Raw genomic sequence first — 17,451 nt, forward strand, 5'->3', positions numbered from 1 at the left:
TTTGTCTAGTCATATGTCAGTACAGGTGTAGTAGGTAGAATAAAAACTGTATAATGGAAAAGAAGGGAAACTGTATAATGGAGATTGTGTTCACCACCAATATTCTTACTTCCTTTTACAAAGATAATATGTTCAGTAATCATTTGTTGAGTGAATAAATGAGTGAATTTTGTTATCCAAATTCGAATGAAGCTACCGCTTTTTCAGGGGAGTGAACTGTGACTTTCCAGGAAGTTAGAAAGGGTACGTATACCCATTAGAAATGCTGTAGTTATTTTTCCTTCTCAGAAAACCTGTTTTGAAATGTTACATCATAGCAGTATTTTGTCCCCCCGCCCCGGCCCCTGCCCATTTTATTTTCCTTCTCAAGAACATTTCGATCAGCATCCACATAAAAGTGATTGCTCATTGGTAAGAATAAAGTGCTTACCTGATCAAAAGTGTTAGCATTTGAACCACAGGTTCCTCTCTCTGGAGAACTGGGTCTATTTTATTAAAGTACCCGCCTGCTGCGTAGCTTTATTGGCCTTACAATGAGTTGTTTAGGAAGTAGATGAAATAGTTGATATTGTTACTAAATTGGTGTGGCATACAATTTTAAGGAATGATATTACAAAATTCTACTGATACTATAAATGATATTACAAAATCTTTCTGAAAGATGTGCTCTTAGAATCTATAAGATTTTATTTCAAATTTCTAAACAAAATTTTATTTCAAATAGGATCTATATTTAGTTTAGTTTAGTTTTTTTTTTTTCCTTCTTTCCCTCTCCCCTCCTCTATATCAACTTCCTATTAGCATCTGTTACACTGAAATCTCCCTGGTAGGCACCCAATGCAGGAAGGACTATCTGACCTCATTTGCATGGGAGGTGACACTGTTCTCTACTCCAGGTAAAACCGGCTGGGAACCTCCCAGCTTGACCCTAATGTAAAATTCACAAGTGCTTATGTTGCAAGTTCAGCAAGAGAAATAAAATGTGGATCTTTGTCCCCTTCAGACCAGTAATTAGTAGAGGAACTCAATTTATAACTTCAGGGGGTTCCATGTAACTGTCAGCTTGCAGCAGGAAGCATTTCTGTTCCTCTCTTTCACTCACAATTGAACCATGCAGGCTTTCATCTGGTAGAAAAGAGCTTTGTTCACTGTTACTATTACTTGTTAAGCTCCTTATGGTGTATATAATTGAATTATTTGACTTACCCCAGCACACTCCTTTTTATGTATGTAGGGGAGTTACCATGGTCTATGGCACTTTATAAAATTCCTTTTATAATTCTACTTATTTATATATCTATAGATATTTAGAGCTGTGTATTCATGGATTTATATGTATGCTTTCTAAATACTCCCTATATAAAATTTCTAAGCACAGAAGCATTTTGACAGATCCTTAGTTCCCATTGTATACAATGATTAAATAAATTCTATGGAAACCAACTCAGTCTTTGTTAATGGTATATGTGGATGTGTCCTAGAGATGAACTGTGTCTGCCTTGACCCTTCAGATCTATCGAAGATGGTTTTCTCTCTCCCTCCCTGCTTCTATCTTTCCTTCCATCTTCTGTCCTTCATTCTTTCCCTCCCTCCTTTCTTCCTTTCCTTATTTATTTAATAAGCACTTACTGAGTGCCTCCCACCCACACTTTTCTATGTCATGGGGATACAGCAGTGAATGAAAAAGGCAAAAATCCCTTTCCTCCTGAAGTCCTTCCTTCAGGCTTACATCCTGTTGGGTAAAGACAGACATTAAAGCAATTATTAACACATATAGCATATCAGATGGAGATAAATGCCATTAAAAATAATGCTAGTTCAACTGATGAATGGATAAAGAAATTGTGGTTTATATACACAATGGAGTACTACGTGGCAATGAGAAAAAATGAAATATGGCCTTTTGTAGCAACGTGGATGGAACTGGAGAGTGTGATGCTAAGTGAAATAAGCCATACAGAGAAAGACAGATACCATATGGTTTCACTCTTATGTGGATCCTGAGAAACGTAACAGAAACCCATGGGGGAGGGGAAGGAAAAAAAAAAAAGAGGTTAGAATGGGAGAGAGCCAAAGCATAAGAGACTGTTAAAAACTGAGAACAAACTGAGGGTTGATGGGGGGTGGGAGGGAGGGGAGGGTGGGTGATGGGTATTGAGGAGGGTACCTTTTGGGATGAGCACTGGGTGTTGTATGGAAACCAATTTGACAATAAATTTCATGAGGGAAAAAATAAATAAATAAATAAATAAAAAATAATGCTAGAATGGAGGGAAAAGAAGAGTGGGAGGAAGATGAGGCACAGGAAGGTGGCTGAAATTTTAAAATGAGTAAATACAGAAGGCTTCATTGGGAAATTGACTTTGGAGCAAATCACTTAAGGGAGTAAAGGAACAAGCCAAATGATATTGTGGGACAAGGATATATAGGCATAGAGGCAGAGGAAACAAATTGCCCAGATCTTGAGAGGCGAGCTTGGTGGTATATTTCAGGAATAGGCAAAAGGCAAGTATGACTGAAACAGAGTGAGTAAATGGGTGTGAAATAGGAGATGAGGTCAAGGAAGGAGTAATGGATGTGGAAAAGATGATGTATAGCCAGCAGGTCATGGTAAGGATTCTGGCTTTTTCTTTTCTTTTTTCTTTTCTTTTCTTTTCTTTTCTTTTCTTTTCTTTTCTTTTCTTTTCTTTTCTTTTCTTTTCTTTTCTTTTCTTCTTTTTTTCCTGGGTGAGATGGAAATCTATTGGTCAGTTTTGAGCAGACGTATTGCATAATCTGGCTTCTGTCAAAAAAGGGTGAGCTATGCACCTAGTTTTAAAATACACTGTAGGGCGGGATGCCTGGGTGGTACAGTTGATTAAGCATCAGACTCTTGATTTCAGCTCCGGTCATGATTTCATAATTCGTGAGATCAAGCCCTGAGTCGGGCTCTGTGCTGACAGTGCAGAGCCTGCTTAAGATTCTCTCTCTCTCTCTCTCTCTCTCTCTCTCTCTCTCTCTCTCTCTCAAAATAAATAAATAAATAAACATTAAAAAAAAGAAAATACACTACAGGGCAATTGTTCTTAATCAGGGGTTAATTGAGGCACTTAGCAATATCTGGAGAGATTTTGTTTGTCACAATTCAAGGTGGGTGGTGGGGGAGTGTGTGCTACTTGTGTTTAGTGGGTAGTACTGCTAAAAATCCTATCATGCACTCAGCAGCCTCCACAATAATACTAGCTCCAAATGTCAATAGCGCTGAAACTGAGACCCTGATTAGTGGCAAAGTGTGAAGCATGAAAAACAGTTAAGAGACTCCAGCAAAATTCAGGAAAAAGAAAATGATTATGGCTTGGACTAAGATGCTAACAGTGAGGTAGTTGGAAGTGGTACAATTCTGGATATATATTGAAAACATAGACAGAAATATTTGCAGATGAAGAAAATGTGGGATGTGAGAGAGAGGTACCAAGGACAGCTCCAAGGTTTTTTTTTTTTGGCCTGAGAATAAGGATGGAATTGCCTTTTGCCGAGACAGAACAATTGTGGAAGGGGATAATTTTTGAGACTGATATGTCTATTAACCATTCAGGTGGCACCTTGATGTCTTGAAAGGAACTCAAATACGCAGTTGAACTTATCAATATGATGTTTGGGTGAGTAATCTGGCTACAGATATCCATTTGCCAGCATATGATGATGTAGAAAGTGGTGAGGCTATATGGACTTACCAGGGCTGTGAAAGCAGATAGAAAAGAGAATAGGAACAAGGAGGGGCTGATGCAGTGTTCAGAGGATAGGGACATTAGGATCCAGTAAAGACTTCAGAGAAGGAGCAACTGGTTGAGAAACTAAGAAAACATGTATCTGTAGTATTTCTGACCATCTAATGAAGAATTTCAAAAGTGAGCAGATGTTAAATTGTGGTAACTCAAGTTGGATGGGCACTGAGAATTGACCATTTATTGGTGTTCGCCATGTGAAGGTCATAGTGATCTTGACAAGAGCAGTTTCAGGGCAAAGGCCAGAGAAGTGTGTTCAAGAACAAATGGGGGTGGAACTGGGAGGGGATACAGTGACTAGAGACAGTGAGTTTAGACCACAGATTGGTACTTCTGAAAATTCCCAGTGGGGAGTGTTCTGGGAATAGAGGAGAAGGGAGAACTGTTTGTGTTCTATCTAGTACTGCTCACCTCTGGATAAGAGCTGTTTCTGTGAACTGGTAGCCCCTTACCTTGCAGATCTGACCCTGTCCCAAACCGTATCAAGGGAGACATGGAACTTGCCTCTCTTTGATTTGCATTAGAAAACTGAAAAATCAAAACAAGTAACAAAACTCTCCTCCAGGTAACCTGACACTACTGAAGCTTTGGAGGTGATGTGCACATGTGTGCATGCTAGGCCATTACACCGCAAGAAGCAAAATGAAATGCAACAAACCCGTAAAGTATAATATTGTATCTTTTCTTAAAAGTCACTTTGCTGTTCTCATAAACCTGCGATATCTTCTCTCTACCCAAGTTCTTTTTCATTCTTAGTGCTGAATAGTTTCACTTTCTCCACTGTGGCATCATCTCATGCTAGATCCTCTCCAAGGATTTGAGTTTCCACTCCAAGTAGTTTATCAGAATGGCTCCCTAAGAGGAATTCTGATGCTTGTTGTTAGGACAGTAATTTATTCTCCTTGTTGCACAAAGATATTCCTTTAACATTTTGAGCCAAAATAGGCAGCCAGTGTATACTGTATGATGATTTGTTTTTAAAATCTCTAAGTTAGATAATGAAACCTTAATTGTATGAAGTTTGTAGAGATTTCCTCTTGCTTGGTATTGGGTTGTAAGCAGAGGATACAATACCGGAAGCCTTTCTATAACTGTGTGTCCTATTTTCCCTAACACTCTCAAAGGCATAGAGGTTTACTTTACAACAATATTTTTGTAGACATATAAAGAACTAAGCTATCTGTCCTCTAATCTCAAGAACATTGACCACAGCTACAAAACCAAATGGATTTATATTTATAAACTATGGGCCATTCTTAAGGACTTTGTACATTCTAACCCATTTAATCTTTTCCACAGCCTTTGAGGTAGTATCTGTTATTTTCTCATTTCCAGGTGAGGAAATTTAGGCACTAAGTGACTAAGTAATGTACTCAGTTCACACAGCAGGAATTAGAGGATTTATAATTCAAGTCCAGGCTGTCTGTCTCCAGAATCTTGAAATTCTGCTCAAACAGATTCTAGAAATGTTGAAGATCCAGAGAATTAAATATGGGTCACCTTAATAAACTAGATAATCTGATTACTAGAGGGATAATGTAATACATATTTTTATTAATTTCATATTGATATTAAAAGTAATATATGGTCCTTATAGAAAATTTGGAGACTTAAAAAATTAAAGAAGTACATGTTTTATAACTCATAATTTCATCAACTAGAAGATCTATTTGAATACTTTATCATTTTCTTTTAATTCTAGTGTAATTAACATAGAGTGGTTATATTAGTTTCTGGTATACAATATAGTGATTCAGCACTTTCATACATCACCCAGTGCTCATCACTTCAAGTGCATTAATCCCCGTCTTATATTTCACCCATCCCCCCACTCTGTATTTGAATATTTTAAATAGTTTTTCATCATAGCTGCTTTATAAGTTAATTAGCAGATAAAGTGACTCAGATTTGTATTACAGTATTTTGTTATTCATCCTATTTATATTTCAATTAATTATGGCAGATAGTTTTTAGTTTCCTTTTGCTGCTACTTTGTAATTTGTAAATCAATAAGTTTTGTAAGGGAGTTTGCTTGATTGCTTCTTTTCAGTACACTGTGCTTTTATGAAGAATTCATTACCTGCTGTGATTGTAGAAGGAGCCACAGGTATTTTGTAACAAGAATTTCTGGCCTCAAGGAGATTGTGGTTTTGTTGAGGAGATAATACAATATTTACTGAAATTAATGGATTAGAGACTCACACAATACAGAATATAATCAAACACCGAAATTTTGTAGGACAAAAATATAGTACCATGTTAAGTTAAGAATATGGGATCATTGCACAATGCTGTAGGCATGAAATGCACATAAAAAGAAGCTTTATATTTACCTGGGTCCTGAAAAAAGAAACACATTTAATCGGAGGTGGAGAAGAAAGGGGAGATATCATTTTGAGAAATGTGTAATAGGGAAAGCCCTTGGATCCCGTGGGCTTTATGTATCGTGTTGATAGAGTCTATTTTTTTTCTATAATGAGATAAGTTATGGGATAACTTATGGGATAAATTGCTCTATTGAAGTTCATGAATAGAAGCAGCTAGCTTGAATGATTGAGTTTTGTTTAAGCTATCACAGATGTATTCCCTTTTTTATTATAGTGGTGTTGGTGGTGGTGGTGGTGGTGATGATGATGATGGGCTATTTGCAAGTAGTGAAGCTTGGGAGATTTTTCATTCATAAAATGTTTGCACTGACCGCTAAGTATTTCACTCTCTGTGGTTATGCATCTTTTTTCTTTAAGTTGTGATATGTTTGTTGTTTCTAACTTGAAGTGATAATTATATAATACTGTTCCCCATCTTAGTTTTGCATCTCACACTTCAGTTATTATTTGAGACTTCATTTTTTTTAAAGTATGACTTTTTTTCTAATCTTGCTTTTGCTTAGGTAGGCATTGAATACTATACATATGTCTTGTTGGTTCAAGTAATACTGCTTTTAATACTGGGGTCTCTATGTATAGTCTGGTCTAATTATGCATAATGTCAATTTACTCCCAAGATGCTTTTTTCAACCAGAATTCCTAAAAATATTTGAAGTTATGCTGGATCTATTTAATATTATGGTTTCTTGATGGAAACTAATGTAAGGCAGTCCCTGTGGATTAACATTCTAGTACATTGATAAGGGATCAGATGAGACAGTACTTTGCCTTCTGATTTACCAGGTAGTATAGAGAAATGAATTTCCTCAAATGGCTATCCTCCCCCCCCCCCATTTAGAATCAAATAGTCTCTCCCTATTTTATAAAACTAATTTATTTCTGAAAAACTCTTCATATGATGATTTGTTCATAAACCGAAAGAGCAGTTATCGTTTCTTTCAAAGGAAAATATTTTTCATATATTCCTAATCCTCACTCTGACAGCCATGTGTAGTAAAACAACACCAAATCCTATTAAAATGGACACAGTTACTTCAATATATTACAGTTATTTTAACACAGTTTAACAAGCATTTTCCCCTTCATTAATTATTCCATAATATGGCCACTTAATTGTTCTTGTTAAGCTATTTTGCTGCTATTAGATGCTATATACTTCCAAGACTGTACTAACAAACAAAACATATATAGATACTCAATGTTTGTGATATTTAATAACTAGTGCAAAAAAAGAGAGAAAGAAACAGAACAGTAAAGAAGAAAGAAATCAATGAAAACAGTGAATTTTAGTGGGAATGATGCATGAGATTATTACTGCTGTAAACTAGCAAACCACGGTACGCTGAGTGGAGAATTTAATGCGACACAAACCGACTATAAAACTGAATTAACTAATTAATTCGACAAGCATTTATTGAGTAGTTACTATGTACACTGTATTCAGCAATGACAATAAATGCCTTCTTCCACTAGAAGCTTAAAATCTAGTTGAAGAGATGTTTTTTTTAATTATTTTGCTAGCTTGTTCTTTGCTCTATTTGCTTACTACCCTCCTTCTTACATTTCCAGTTTTAAGAATTTCAAACCTCCACAACTTTGGATTTCGTCCTAAGTATATTCTCACTGATTTTCAGGGATTGTGAAAGATTGCTTATCCTGAAAATAGATGCAATTTTAGAAAGTGCTTAATTTGATCAGGGCGTATTTACAAAGAGACCTCCAAGACATTGTTGTACATTTTCTGACAGAGGTAGTTGGCTCTTAAAGCTTGGCCATTAAGTTAGGAAATAGCTCCTTCCAGTGTTTTCATATGTAGTCATTGCCTGGGCCTTGTGCCATACACTCTGCATTCTTTTCTATTAGTATGGGTCAAGTGGTGTTCCGGCATTGCACACCTCCTCCTTTGTGCATCCTCCCTCACCTGCTCAAGGACATCACTTCAGCAGTCTTCCCTTCCCACTCCTGAATCTTCAGTTTTCTCTATTGGATCTCCCCCCATCAGCATTAAAAATATGGTGCTATTTCCCTCAACTTAATCACACGCCACACACCCTCACTCCAGCTACTACACCATTCTCTCTTCCCTTTTACAGCTGAACTGCTTGAAAGTGTTGTCCATCTACACTGACTCTGATTTCTCTCTTTCCCTTGTCTCTTGGATACCCTCTCCATCGGGCTTTTGCCCTAACACTGTACTAAAACTGCTCCTGTCAGATTCAAAATGCCTCCACATTGCTAAACCCAGTGGCCAATTCTAAGTCCTCCTCTTGAGCTGTCGGCAGTATCTGACAGTTGTTCTCTCCAATGTCTTGAAACAGTTTTCTCTTGTCTTTTAGGATAACACATTTTCCTGTTTTCTTTCTTTTTTTTTTTTTTTTTTTTTTTTTTTTACCAAATCACTGGCCATTCTTTCCAAGTCCGTTTTTTCCCTCTATCCCCCTCTCCAGCTGATTCATATTGGAGTGTCTCAGGACTCAGATTTTGGACCTTTTATCTTTGCTATCTGTGTTGCTGGTGACCTCATCCAGCCTCATAGGTTTAAATACTACAGTTTGATGGCGATGATTTCCAAATTTACAGATCCAGCCTGGTTCTCTTCTCCGCTCCAAATTTCATCATTCTACTGGCTGTCTGACATCTACATTTGGATGCCTAATGAGGATCTGAACTTAATATGTTCAAATTGGAGCTGCAGATCTTATACCACTATCTTGTTCCTTTCATCGTCTTTCCTATCTTAGGAGAGGGCAATTTTATTCCTTCAAAAGTTGGATATGTAAAAAAATGACTGGGATTATAATCTTTTTTTCTCATGTTACATGTCCAAACCATCAATAAATGGTTTTCTGGTTCCATATTCTATATGTATTCAGAATCTGATCACTTGTCACCATGTCCACAGCTACTCTCATTCCAGCCACGATGCTTTCTTATCTGGGTCGAGGGGTGTGAGAACATGACATATTTGAATCTACCAGGTTCTTATGAAGGATTGGGCTTGTCTGATGATGTTGCGCTCCTACTCAAATATTCCAATGGCTTCTCATTAATTATAGAGTAGAATCCAGAACTTTTGCTTTGTCCTGCAAGACCCATGAGGATCAGGCCCATTGCTACTACTCTGACTCATCTCCTACTTCTCTCTTACTCATTCTCTGTTTCAGCTGCAGCACCTTCCTTGCTGTTTCTCCAATGTACCAAGCATGCATCAGCCTTAGGCCTCTGCACTCATTCCTTCCTAAGCCTGGAACACTTTTCCTTCAGATACATACACAGCCCAAATACCACCTTTCCCAGTGAAGTCTTCTTTGACCCTTCTATTTAAAATGCAGCCTTGCTAATTATTTCCTATCTCTCTTCCCTAATTTACTTTTCTCCATAGCACTTTGTATTATTTCCCTTGGCATATATTTATGTCTTATTTCTTATCTGTCTCCAAGTATCCCCTGCCACTGCCCCAAATGTAAGCTCTATGAGAGCAGACATTTTTGTCTGTTCACAGCTTTATTCTCTCTGCCTAGAGCAGTGTGTGGCCCAAGGTAGGCACTTAATAAATTCTTGTTGAGTGAATAAGTAATCTCTAGTTTCTTCCTGTTTTAACCTTCTTCACCACATTGGAGAAGGAGAGAAGGGAAAGCTTTGGCTGCTTTGTGAATCAAATAAAATATAATTTATTTTTTAGTAGAGTAAACCAAGAAATAATGGTAATATATCTTATAAACTTCTAAGGAAGTTCTTTTTTTGTAAATATAAGTGGAAGGGGTGAAAGATGAGTTAACTGAAGCTGCAGCCATTTTCTCATTAAGGATTCATGTAAAGGAAGTTGTTGGTGAAAAATGGGTGAGTTGATATCTAGAAGTATTGAACTTTTGGTTTATTATCGTAGCAATCCTAAAGCAAGGAGGCTATTAAGAAGCTAAACTTTGCACCTGGAAGGATTCTGCAATCTAAAAATGAAATAACTATTTAGTTGTCTACCAGCTCTTTCCCTCTTGTTGTTGGCTGAGATGAAAACAACATTTATTCAGGAATTCGACAACATTGTTGCCTATCTACTATATATTAGACATTGTTTTATTAGGTACTAGAGAATCAGCAGTTAAGAAGAGACATCAATCCCTGTCCTCATTGAGCTTATATTTTAGTAAAGAAGAGAGGTAGACAGTAGATAAATATATAGTGTTAAAAAGTGATAACTGCTAGGAGCACCTTGGTGGCTCAGTTGGTTAAGTGTCTGACCTCAGCTCAGGTCATGATCTCACAGTTTGTGAGTTTGAGCCCTGCACAGGGCTGTCTGCTATCAGCACAGAGCCCCCTTCAGATCTCTTCTTCCCCTCTCTCTGCCCCTCCTCTGCTCACTTTCTGTCTGTCTGTCTGTCTGTCTGTCTCTCTCTCAAAAGTAAATAAAAAAAAAATTAAGTGATAACTGCTATAGGGAAAATAAGGCAGAGAAGAGTATCAGAAATGGTGGGTTGTAGTTTTAAATAAGGTAGATGGTCAGGGGATGCCTTGCTGAAATGGGGATACCTGATTCAAAATTTGAAAGAGTGAGGGTATCCTGAGGAGAAGGGTGTCTGACTTGTTGAAGAAATAGTAAAGAGGGGTGCCTAGGTGGTTCACTTGGTTAAGCATCCGACTCCTGATTTTGGTTCAGGTCATGATTTCATAGTTCATGAGTTCAAGACCTGTGTCGGTCTCCATGCTGACAGTGTGGGGCCTGCTTGGGATTCTCTCTTCTTCTCTCTGTGCCCCTCCCCCACTTGCACATGTGTGTTCTTTCTCTCTCTCAAATAAATAAATAAACTTAAAAAGAATAGCAAGGAGATCGGTGTGCCTGGAGCAAAGTGAGTGAGATTGAGGGTGGGGGAAGATGAAGTCTACAAGGAAATGGGGCCAGGTTGTGAAGGAACTTGTTTTTTGGCTACTGAAAGGTACGTACTTTTATTCTGAGCAGAGGCATTACTTTAGTCTGCTTAGGCTGCCATAACAAAACCCATAGACTAGTTGGGTTGAAACAACCCAAATTTATTTTCTCACAGTTCTGCAGGCTAGAAATCTGAGATCAGGTACCTGTCCAGTCAATTCTGGTGAGAACTCTCCTCCTCACTTGCAGATGGTCACCTTCTTGCTGTGTTTTCACACAGCAGAGGGAAACAACAAGCTCTCTGGTGTTTCTTCTATTAAAAGGCACTGTCCTATCATGAAAGCCCCACTCTCATGACCTCATCTAAATGGAATTATCTTCCTTCCAGAGACCTCATCTCCAAATACCATCACATGGGGAGTTAAGGCTTCAACATATGAATTTGGAGGGGATACAATTCAGTCCATAGCAGGCATGGTCCAGCATGGCTTACATTTTTAAGGGATTGAATTGTCTGCATCATGTAGAACGTTGGGGGAAGGGCTGGGTCCAAGCCCAAAGCAGAAAGAGGCTACTGCATTAATCTGAGAAATAATGTTGTATCAGACCAGAGTGGTGACAGTGGAGATGGAGAGAAGTGGGCAAATTTTGATGTATTTTGAAAGGTGGTTCAACAGGATTTGCTGAATTACAATAGGACTTCAAATGAAGGTTTGATGTCAGTTCCTCTCAACTAGAGTTTAGACAGGCTTGAAAAACTATGAGTTTTCCTTTATTCCCCCTGTGGCTTACACTTCTATGTAGCTACAGTGAAAGGGAACAATCTTTCTATGCCTCTTTCTCTTTCTTGGTTATTTGAAATTAACATAGCAAGATAAATAATTTGTATTTTCTGTATTTTCTAGACAGAGCAGCTGTATTTAGAACAAAATAATGGCTGTAATAATCCTTTTCTGGGAGTGAGTTGCTTCCTTCACTGGCCATTGGTCAGTCTGGAGTTAATTATAGCCAAATAGCAATCCAAAGCCCTAGAGAAAGGGAGGAACATTTCATTAAAGTCTGGGCTGGGGATTACTGCTGACAGAAGCACTGACAATCAGGCAATTTTAAAAGAAAGGTGACCATTTCCATAAACTTTAGAGCTAAGATAGCTTATATTCAGATCAGAAGGTTTTTCGGAATAGCTTCAAGAAACTGAGACTGAGGGATAGTTATGTAAATTAAGGTTAAGTGTCTAAAAGTCAATTAAGGCAAGATGCTCTATAAGAAAGAGTCAAAATGCATTTTTTTTCTTTTCTTTGTTTCAGTGTATTTGTGACAGTGTTCTTTATCCAATTTAGAATTTTTCAAATGTTTCCATTGTAAAGATAGGAGTGATTACTTCCTAATAGATTATCCTTTCATTTTGAAGGTTTACAAACCAAGTGGTAATCCTGATCAGGGCATCCTTTTACCTTTGGCATTAAGGTCTTTTGATCTTATCAGATAATGAAGGCTAATAAAAATCCTTGCTGTAAGTCAAGGAATATCTACTTATAATTTCATAGGGTGGAAAGCAGATGTTCTGTTGTAACCTGAGGAAGGTGTGCTTTATTTACTCTCTTGTCTAATGTAGGAGATGGGTCCTCATCAAATTTTAATCATGAATTATTACAAAATCAGCTATTTTTTAAAGCTTTAAAATTATGACTGTATTCATTATGACATTGGGGGATCCAGGATTGAGACTGAAAGTTGTTGAGATTTCAGATGGAAAATTGCTACTGGTCCACCTTTCAGTGTTAAAATCTTTCCATTACCGCCTGTGAGAATTTTGCTGCTGCTGCTTATGGACTTTGAAATGTAAAACAGACTGAAGTGTAAAACAAACCTTAGCCTGTAAGGGAGGTTGCAATACACAAACAGAGTGAATCCAATATGGTAGTTGTAAATGAAGGCTTTAGGGCATTTCTGAAGCCTTTTAAAGGGTAATTTTGAAAGAAAGGGTGAGTCCCATATGCCATTTTTTCAGTTGGAGGAATTTTAATGGTTTGTAACTTAGATTTATTCTTTATTGGCTTTATTTTTTTTTCCCTTATGGATTCTGTCTTTGTATGGGAAATAATTTATGAATGATCTAGAGTGTGTCCTCAATAGTATAGAATAAAATGTTTTTAAGCTTTTAAATTGTTTAGCAGTTATTTTTATTGTACAGACTGAAAAATATTCACTAAGCTGTAAAATAATTGGTAGATTGATAATGTGTAGGATAATTTAGCTTCTTAAGTACATTGAGATATATCCTGCCAATTTTTATTAATATTAATAAAGCCAGCTGGTAAATGGTATGAAACTTGATGAGCCAAATTTCTCTAGTGGACAAAACCAAGGCTTCATGTCTGTAGCAGAAATTTGGGTATACCCCAAATCATAATTTCTTACATCTATTGCTATGAACCAAATTGTATCTCCTTCAAAATCATATGCTGAAGCTCTAACCCTCAAGTGCCATATTTGGACATAGGAGATAATTAAGAGGTAATTTGGAGGTCATAAGAGTAGAATCCAAATCTGATAGGACTGATAGCTTTAAAAAAAAGGAAAAAGAGATCTCTCTCTGTCTCTTTCCATCATTCATGTGAGGTCACAACAGCTGTCTACAATCCAGAAAGAGAGCTCCCACCAGAACCTAACCAGGCTGCAACATGACTTTGAATTTCTAGCTTCCCAGACTATGATAAAATTAATTTCTGTTGCTTAAGCCACCCAGTCTATAGTATTTTGTGGGGCAGCCCAAACTGCCTAATAATCCAATAGGTAATTTTCAATACTGTTTGTTTAGGTTTGTGGTGGGGTGCCAGTGAAGACATGGCTAAAATAAAGATCATAGAAACCACTTGAGTTATTCAGGCCTTTGAATAACAATTCTATTTTGTCTGAATTTGATTATTTAGAGAGAACTTATTGATTTACCTCCTTAAATACCTGTTACTTTGCTTCACCCTTCCCTCTCATCTGTACTGAAAAAAATTCATGATTAAAATGAATAGTAATCATTTAAAGAAGTCTCCATAATCAATATGACAGTTTTCAGCAAACTTTCTTTGTAAAAGGTTAGAAAGAAAACATTTTTAGCTTTGTGAATCATACCATCTCAGTAGCAACTTTTCAACTCAGCCATTATAGCATGGAAGCAGTCATAGACAACATATAAATGAATGAATGTGGCTATGTTCCAACGAAATTTCATTTACAGAAACAGACGGTTGGCCAGATTTGGCCCATAGGCTATAGTCTGCTGAATCCTGCATGACTAGATAACCTCTTTAGTTCAACAATATAAAAATTACAAATCCTTTAAACCAAGAGACCCTTATTAGGGTTTTTTTGTACATTTTTATAAATGTTTAAGAATCAAACTGAATCAGTACATTCAAAATAATTAGTATACTTTGTTTTTCTTAAAGGCTTCCATTTGATCATAAGTACATACAGAATATATACATTCATAGAATACATTTTTATTAATGAGTAATTATTAATGTATTATATACCATGCATCAATTTATTAATATATAAATTTTAAAATATGTTTGTATACAATTAATTTATATACACTGATTATATATTCACATTTTATATATTACATATTCATACCCCATATGCACATAAAGACTGTTATACTGAATACCCTTATATAATTTATTTTCCATTCACACTTAAAATGAGTAACATTTGGAAACTTTGATCTTTTTTGTCAGGATTAACATGCCCATTTTTCTCTACAACCTCTAATAATGCTTCAAATTAAGAAGGGAGATGGTAGAGAGTAATGACTGAGACTGAGGAAGGAAGGGAGGGTATGCTGCAGATTTGAGGAAAGGGAAGGTGTGAGATAATTGTCCTGGAGCGGGGGGGACAGCCAAATGATAACAGAAATATAGTATGATTTCTGCACAGAATAAGGGCCCACTTAACTGTGTGGTCATAAATTTAAAGTGAAAGCCATGATCCAACAATGTATGCACAGGAGAAACATACAGTAGGGCTAAGCCAAGGTGGAGGTTGTGCCCAGGAGAGAATGATGGAGAGAGAGGCAAAGGAGCTGAAGACAGCAGCAAGGGAAGGACTGAATAGTTACAGTGATGCCTCATGTCATCTAACCTGGGTGAAATGGGATCTAGGATGTGAGAGGAGGCATGGCTGTGAAAATGTGTACAATTAATGGGTTGGGGATCCCAGGATGGAGGAGGGTGAAATATTGTTGGCACAGAAGTTGAAGAACAAGGCTGGAGAGTTAGGATGCTGCAAACAAGAACTGGATTGCTTAAAATGAAGACCTTGCCAGGAGGTATAATCATTGGAAAAGACAATGTCCAGGGTATGACCACAGACTCTGTGGGGACAATGAAAAAGACTTTTGAATTAGGTGATGGGGCTTACATTTCAGATCTGTATATCTAATAATAAGAGACATTATTTTGAGTAATATGATGCTTCTCATAGTCCTAAGTTCACTAAGCCTCATGCCTAGACCACTGCGGCCCTGTTTCAGAACTTGGGCCACAGGAAGGTGGCCCTCACATTGCAATAGTCATTCCTGAGATGTGCAGGGTGGAACATGTGCATAAGAAATAGTCTCAGAGAACACATAACATGTTTAAGAATCTGTCACATTTTTAAACCTAGAAGATGTAAAATTGAGGATATGTTCCTACAGTGTCAGATTTTGTGTATCTGTTGTCAAACATATCAGTCACTGAAGATACGAGATGAAAAAAAAACTACAAATAAATGATCACAAAGAAGAAAATACGCTGATCCTCATTCTTAGTTGGCGGTTGATTTATTTTGATAGATATATTGCTGTGTTATAGTTGCTGTTTTTTTTGTTTTTTTGGTACTGAGCCTAGAAGTGAATCTTAGAATGCTAAGATCCGATGTGAAATATGACACAAGTATCACAAAGATGTTGCCACAAAGCTCGTTAAAGTATTAAGCTTACATTAATAAGTCCTTTTTTGTCTTCAAAAATACAGCAGGATAAAAAAAATATAGCAGAATGTAGATAAATGTATCAGTACAATTCCCATCATTTTGCTTTTTGCAGTGTTTCACTGGGAGAGAATGAGTAGGTACAAATTGCAATTAGTAATTCACCGGACTCACGTGAACATGCTCAGGTATACATTACCCTTTTGTGCACTGAGGGTGGTAAAAGTTTAAGAAATAGTAGTTTGGGCAATTAATTGCATAGACTTGGAAATGTTAAGATGAGCTTTTTTTAAGCCTACCTTAATGTACTTAATTTAAATTTTTTAAAGTCACCAGTGTCTAATAAACGGGGGCAAGACAATACTTTCTGAGCTCTCAAATTCTAAACTCCCAGGCAATCTACCCAGGCAACAGGTAGATTCTGAAGATGCCACTTTCAACAAGATTTAGAGGAGATTCATGAAGCAGTGTGTATTTGTGACAGGAATTGTATGCCTCTCATCTCCCAAAACAACTCTTGCTTTTCTTAGGTACAACAAACTGCCTAAGAAAAAAATGTACAAAGAAGAAAGTCATAAGATTTCATTATTGGCCTTCCTTAATAGATGACCAACTCTATTTAATTTCACGACATCATAAGCATCATAGATGTTTCATGCCAGCATCCTGGGCATCTCTCATCATCTTGAGTCTTTGCTACATTTATATGCATGCATTCCCTGATCTCATTCAAATTCACATCTGCTCCCAACTCTCCCATTCCACCTTTTGGAACTCCCTCTGTGTTATTAGCAAGTTCCATGTTCTTAACTTCTTTTTTGAATGTTTTCTTTACTTTTCAGCTCTAACTAATCTTGACTGTATTTTCAAGGACACCTATTTGCCTGTGGCTCTCTTAAGTGGGGGTGAGTTTTCTTTCACATCCCACAACATGCAAGCCTGGAGGTGTCATTCTAGTTGAAAGCTATTTACGTGTTAAGTAGCTTCTCTACCACCTTCCAAAAATCCCATCTACCTGAGTTGATGCAAGTGAATTATACTGTCCCCTTCCTCATTTTGGCTGAATTTATTTGGTATTGCCTCTTAGGTATGCACTTCGTGAAATGATGTCTCACTGATGATCCTGAAACACTGCTTTTCTTTCCACCACTCTTCCGCCATTTTTGTTGGTTGTTTCAATGTCCATATTGGTAATCCTCAAAACACTTGAGAAACCTTGGTCTCCTTAGTTGTAGTGATCTTTTCCCTTGATCCATCTAGTCCATGGTCATACCCTGGACATTGTCTTTTCCAATGATTATACCGCCTGGCAAGGTCTTCATTTCAAGCATTCCAGTTCTTGTTTGCAGCATCCTAACTCTCCAGCCTTGTTCTTCAACTTCTGTGCCAACAATATTTCACCCTCCTCCATCCTGGGATCCCCAACCCATTAATTGTACACATTTTCACAGCCATGCCTCCT

At 37.2% G+C, this 17,451-nt stretch overlaps 1 protein-coding gene across 1 annotated transcript in view; it reads left to right on the plus strand.

The window, feature by feature from the left end:
• The window catches only part of TRHDE (thyrotropin releasing hormone degrading enzyme), a 378,437-nt gene that overhangs the window by 112,478 nt on the left and 248,508 nt on the right, over positions 1 to 17,451 (plus strand). The window lies entirely within an intron of this gene.

Source organism: Panthera tigris, chromosome B4 (assembly GCF_018350195.1).
Source record: "Panthera tigris isolate Pti1 chromosome B4, P.tigris_Pti1_mat1.1, whole genome shotgun sequence".
NCBI lineage: Eukaryota > Metazoa > Chordata > Mammalia > Carnivora > Felidae > Panthera > Panthera tigris.